Source organism: Centroberyx affinis, unplaced genomic scaffold, assembly GCF_046629955.1.
Source record: "Centroberyx affinis isolate AG114_WGS23_722 - 3 ecotype Tasmania unplaced genomic scaffold, CSIRO-AGI_Caff_v1 ptg003559l_1, whole genome shotgun sequence".
NCBI lineage: Eukaryota > Metazoa > Chordata > Actinopteri > Beryciformes > Berycidae > Centroberyx > Centroberyx affinis.
In genome coordinates, this window is record NW_027281491.1 from 47,094 (window position 1) to 53,183 (window position 6,090).

A 6,090-nucleotide genomic window follows, 5' to 3' on the forward strand; every position below is an offset into this window, starting at 1 on the left:
GTTCAAACTTAAAGCCCAGCCTTGGCTTACTGACTGTACGCGTGCTCTCAGGAGGGATTGTACAAAAGCTGAGCGCAAATGGAAAACAAATAAAATGTAATTTTTCTTTGATATCTTGAAAGACCATCTGGCCAAATACCAGGAAGCAGTTTAGACTGCAAGAGCAAATTACTTCTCTTCTATCATTGCAAAGAACCACAAAAACCCGAGGGTCCTGTTCAATACTATTAACGCTGTCATTGCTCCCCCTCCCCACACCAACATTGAGGAGTCAGCTGCCAAATGTGAAGAATTTCTAAAAAATGTTCCTCAGCAAAGTTGACAGTATTCGTCATAGTATTTCTCACCCTGTCCGGGACCTTTCCATCTCCACACCAAATCCGCTGGGCTTGAACTGTTTTGAATCCATAACCCTACCTGTCCTAATTGATACTATCTCCCACATGAAGTCTGTAACCTGCCCCCTCGACATTATGGATGTAGTCGGCCCTAGCACCCTCTCCATTATTAATAGCTCTCTGGCCAGCGGTACTGTTCCATCATGTTTTAAACGTGCAGTTGTCCAGCCCCTCCTTAAAAAACCAAACCTAGATCCCTCCATTCTCAACAATTTCAGACCCATATCTAAATTACCATTTTTATCTAAAATTATTGAAAAGGTTGTTCTGTCACAGCTCATGTCACATCTGAATCACAATAACATCCTTGAGAAATTCCAATCTGGTTTCAGGGCCTTCCATAGTACAGAATCAGCCCTGCTTAAAGTATCAAACGACCTGCTCCTTGCTACTGTAACGTGAGGGTTCGATAGGTGGTGGTTGGATCACTCTCAAGGAAGAGAAACAGCCGGATGGAGACGGATATTAAACAGCACTTTACTTTTCTCCACACATCACTTTTTACAACCACAACACTTCCTTGTTCTGACTCCCATGTGTCTGAACTAACCAATCAGAAGCAAGGACTTAAACTAAGGTAAAAGTGAGGGAACCACAGAGGTAGATTCAGCAGATTATTAAGGATTTAAACATGTAAATATGTAAATAATAATTGTGTAAACATAAATAAATAAATAAATAACTAAAATATATGAATTAACTAAAATATATGAATTAACTTAACTGCTAAACCTTACATTTCCTCCCCCTCTCACAAAAAAAACGTCCCCGTTTCACACACAATAAGGAGAAACAAGTAACTGCGGATAAAAAGAACAAAGCAACAGTATATTTTCAGAACACAGTCCATAAGGTATCTGGGAGGTCTAAAGTGACGTCATCTGGGGCGCAGTGAAGAACCAGAGCCTTGACCAGGAGAGGCAGAGTGGACAGTGTCAGACTGGCGTACCGTCAGTTGGCCAGAGGGGGGAGCAGTCAAACACTGAACCAAAGGAGCAGGTGACAGGGGAGAGTAGGATCGGGGCTGTGGCCGGCCGAGGGGCTGAGGAAGGAGCACTGCTGCGGCCAGGTATGGTGTAGCTCTTTGTCGCTGCAGACTTTGAAGGTTTAAAGGGCAAAGCACCTGACAATGCAGTCAAGTGAGGGAGTTGGGGCTGCAAAGATGAGTCACAAACAGGTGTCTTATGTCCACGATCTGACACAGGAGCATTGTAAGGTCTGAGACGGTTGTAATGGACAATATGGGACTTGTCAGACTGATCCAGGAGGTAACGAATCCTGTACGTCACTCCAGGAGAATCCACATCAGATCTAAGGCACTCCAATATTTCAAAGGGGCCTTTCCAGTGAGGAGCGAGTTTGTGTCTCGATGTAGTGGGGTCATTTAACCACACGAGGTCTCCAGAAACATAGGGAGTGTGCTTGACACTTTTGTCATACTGCTGTTTCTGCTGGTTGTGGGCACAGTCTCTGTTCCATGCAGCAGAACCGAAGGCAGACTGAAGTTTCTGGGTCAACTGTGCAACATAGTCAGCAGGAGAACCTGGAGTAGATGAAGATGGTGTGTTGTTAGGTAACAGCACGTTGGCAGGCATCCCAGCTTCCTGACCGTGTGTGAGGAAGAATGGAGTGAAACCTGTTGTAGAGTGATCTGATCATTAAGTGTTCTGTTGAATCTCTCAGTCATGCGGTCACACTGAGGATGATATGGACTGGTTTGTGTTTTCTGGATGCCCAACAGTTGACACAGGTGTTTCACTAGGTCAGACTCAAATTGACGTCCTTGATCTGTGTCCAGCATTTCTGGAATGCCATGTTCACAGATTAAATTTTGCATTTTGCAACTGTTGTAGAGCGCTGATCTGGAATGGCATACAGGTTGACATACTTGGAGAAATAATCTTGACAACAACTTGATGCAGCACTGACTTAGTGGATGGGTTGAAAACTTTACGACAGAGTAAACCATTATGAAAGGTAAGTCTGTGGTACTCTTGCCAAAGTGCTTTCTCAGCAGTTGCGTGTTTTTTCATGCGCCAGTATGGTGGTTTCTGACCTTTAGCTTTCCAGCTAATAACCTCTGACAGTATGGAATCTTGTTGTTCCTTTTTAAGATCTTCTTCAGGGAGCTGAAGCACAAATGTGGAGGAGACAGACTGTGTAGCACACTGTAAGTCTGGACCAGGAGGCTGTGGTCCAGTCTGGTTACAGGAAACTGGCTTTGGATCAGTACTGCAGGAGCTGTGTTGAACTGACAGGACAAGATGGATTTACAGGACTTGAGTGTCTCTCATCAGGGCGTGGACTGGCAGGAGCAGTGCAGGAGGTGCTCTGCTCTGTTGATCCGGTGTCCGCAGGGCGACGTGACATTGCATCTGCATTGAGGTGGCGGTGGCCTTCTCTGTGAATTATAGTCCACTCTAAAGGATCAAGTTCAAGAGCCCAGCGTGCACGACGACCAGTTCTGTCACTGTCAATGGGCATTTTTCTGAGACCCAAGAGAGGTTTCTGGTCTGTGAGAATAACAAAGGGCAAAACTAGCACAGCACCGATAGCAGAGCCTGAAGCGTCTGTGTAGAGGGAGAATGGCAATGTGAAATCAGGAAATGCAACCACTGGAGGATTTGAGAGTGCATGTTTCAGGTAAGTGAATGCATCCTGAAATTGAGAAGTCCTGATGAACTTGCGGTAATATGAACAAAGTCCTAGGAATGCTCTTACTTCCGTTACTCAGTCTTGAACACTTTTCACATTTCGTGGGTCTGGCAGAATGCAGTTTGTGGATACAACATGGCCCAAAAATCGTACCTGATCTCTGGCAAGACAGCATTTTGATGGATTTAGCTTGAGGCCACTTGACTGAAATCTGGAGAGGATTTCTTCCAGGTGCTGGAGATGTTAGCTGTAAATGAGGACATCATCCAAATACACTAGGCAGGTTTTCCATGGGAGGCCACGGAGTACCATCTCCATTAAGCGTTGGCATGTGGCTGAAGCATTGGTGAGTCCCATTGGTATAACTTTAAAGTGATAAAGTCCACTGCCTGTTGTGAATGCCGTTTTTTCATGGTCTTTCTCCTCCAGCTCAACTTGCCAATAGCCATGTTGAAGGTCCATTGTGGAGAACCAGGCAGAGCCGGACAGAGCATCCAGTGCTTTGTCAACTCTGGGAAGAAGATGTGAATCTTTCATTGTCACCATATTGAGTTTTCTATAGTCAAGGCAGAAACGCCATGTGCCATTTTTCTTGCGCACCAAAACAACTGGCGCAGCCCAGGGACTATAGCTTTCTTCAATGATATCTGCTTTCAACATGTTTTCAACTTGAGTCTGTATTTCAGCCCTCTGTTCTGGTGTTACTCTGTAGGCTCTCTGTTTACTTGGTGTGGCATCACCAGTGCGAATACTATGCTTGATTGTGCCTGTGCGACCTCTGTCCTCTGAGTGCGTATTGAATACTGCTGAGTATTTCTGAAGCAGTGATTTCAGAGACTGAACTTGGGAAGGTGACAGGTTTGTTTCATTTATCTGCACAGGTGGCGCTAAATCATATACAGGTGAGGTTGCACAACATGTCTCTTCAACTGGCATAATGTCAACAGATGGAGCAGAATGAAACTCACCAAGGTGTTGACCAGAATGCAGCTCAATGTCATCTCTGGAGGGATTTAAGACTCGAACCACAGTTGTGCCATTTTGATCTTCACTGAGCGAGTGTGCCACGATGATGTCACAGGCTGGGTTGGGCATGAGAACACCACAGTAGTCAGTTGGCATAGGAGAAGCAGGTGTAGCTGCTGACACACAGGCTGTGATGAGGGTTTCACTCATAGCTGGAATCTTAGTGGGTGCTAGCACAGACACATTACAGCAGGAGGCCACTTCATGTCCTTTGGGCAATAGAGGAATTTTCATGTCCCAAAGTTGCAGTACTTTGTTTCTGAGATCGAGGAGGGCATGGTGTGTTTCCAGAAAATCCCAACCTAATATGACTGGCTGATAAGCACCTCTTAGAACTTCAAATTCCTGCTTCCATACCTGTTTCCCAAGTCTGATTCCAATGGTTAACTTGCCTAAGATATCCAGGCGCTGTCCATTGACTGAACGAGCGGGCACAGAGGAGGCTGCCATGGGGCGTTTTTTCAAAGCTGGATGAGAATTTCGAAAATCTTCACTCACAATGGAGACAAAAGAGCCAGAGTCAATTAAAGCGCACACTTCAATGCCTTCAACAATAGCAAAGATGTTAGAAGAAACAGAGCCATCAGGCTGTGAGTCATTGTCATCAGGCATTAACTGTGGGGAATCATTCTGGGGCTGTGATGCAATAGCTGATGTTTGCCCCTCAATAGCAGCTAATGAAAGTTTCCCTGTCGGTTGGAGCTAGAGTGTGCATGCCTTTCAGGAGATTGGATCACTGAATGATGTTATTACATAATGAAGTGAAAATTTATTACATTTTGTCGAGTTATTACATAATACGGTGTTGTTACATAATGCGTTGTTACACATGTGGCCCCTTCCATCAACACTTTTAAATCCAGCTTAAAAACTAATTTCTACTCCTTAGTGTTTGAATCCTCCTGACTGTTCTGTGGGTAGAGGTGTGTGTGTGTGTGTGTGTGTGTGTGTGTGTGTGCACACCTGTTGTTGCCCTGTTTTTGATTTCTGTGTACTCTTATTCATTGTATTTGATATGTTTTGTTTCTTTCATCGTGTGCCCACTGTCTGGCATCTTTGCACTGTACAGCACTTTGGTCAACTACAGTTGTTTTTGGCTGTAACGCAACAGCGGGGGGGTCAGCCCTACAAACGCAAATGTCTGTCACTGACTGACTGACTGACTGAGTGATCAAGTTACACCATTGGTCGGCCGTGGCACGTGGCACATCATAGGATCACAGAGCCAGAAATTTAAGTTTCGTTTTCTCCGCCGTCTTTTCTCCGCTCAGGAGCCCGTTTCTCCCACACAGTCAGCAGGCTGACCAACATCATGCATGTAAGCTGAAGCTAAAGTAGAATCTATACAATTATAGCATATCACTGTTTATTTCGCTGCATATGCACGAGCTCAGTCCACCTGAAGTCCTCTGTTCTGTCGGCGGAGAGAGAGACACAGACAAGCATGGAGGTTTCATCACGCCGAGGGCTTATTTACGACTTTCCCGAAGTTTCCCGGGGCCACGGTTCCGGCGCTTGGATCGGGAGGCTCGATGCGGGCCGTGGGCGCGGTGGAGACAACTGCGGCGGGGAGACGGAACGGGACGCGCTGGAACGGAGAGCAGTATGGATGTATGGACTATTATTCTGTATTAGCAGTCTACAGCGGAGTTAGTTACGACATTGGTCGGCCGTGGCACGTGGCACACTCATACATGGTCCAGCCATATACTAGGTTTTGACCTAGTCTTGTTAACTGTGCTCTACAAATAAACTTGACTTGACAGTGGACATGAAGCTACAGGAAGTCGCTGTGGTTACTGCCAGCAGCTTCCTGTCAGTGCAGCCAGCCAGTGAGGAGGGACTGACATCAGAGACAAACCACATTAAGCTGAAACACCACATCTCACTAGCAGATGAGAGCTGAGTGTCAAACATAAAGACCCAGAAGACCAAGAGACACCAAGTTAAGACGACACACTGACAGGCTGGTTCAGACAGACAGGCTGGTTCAGACCGACAGGCTGGTTCA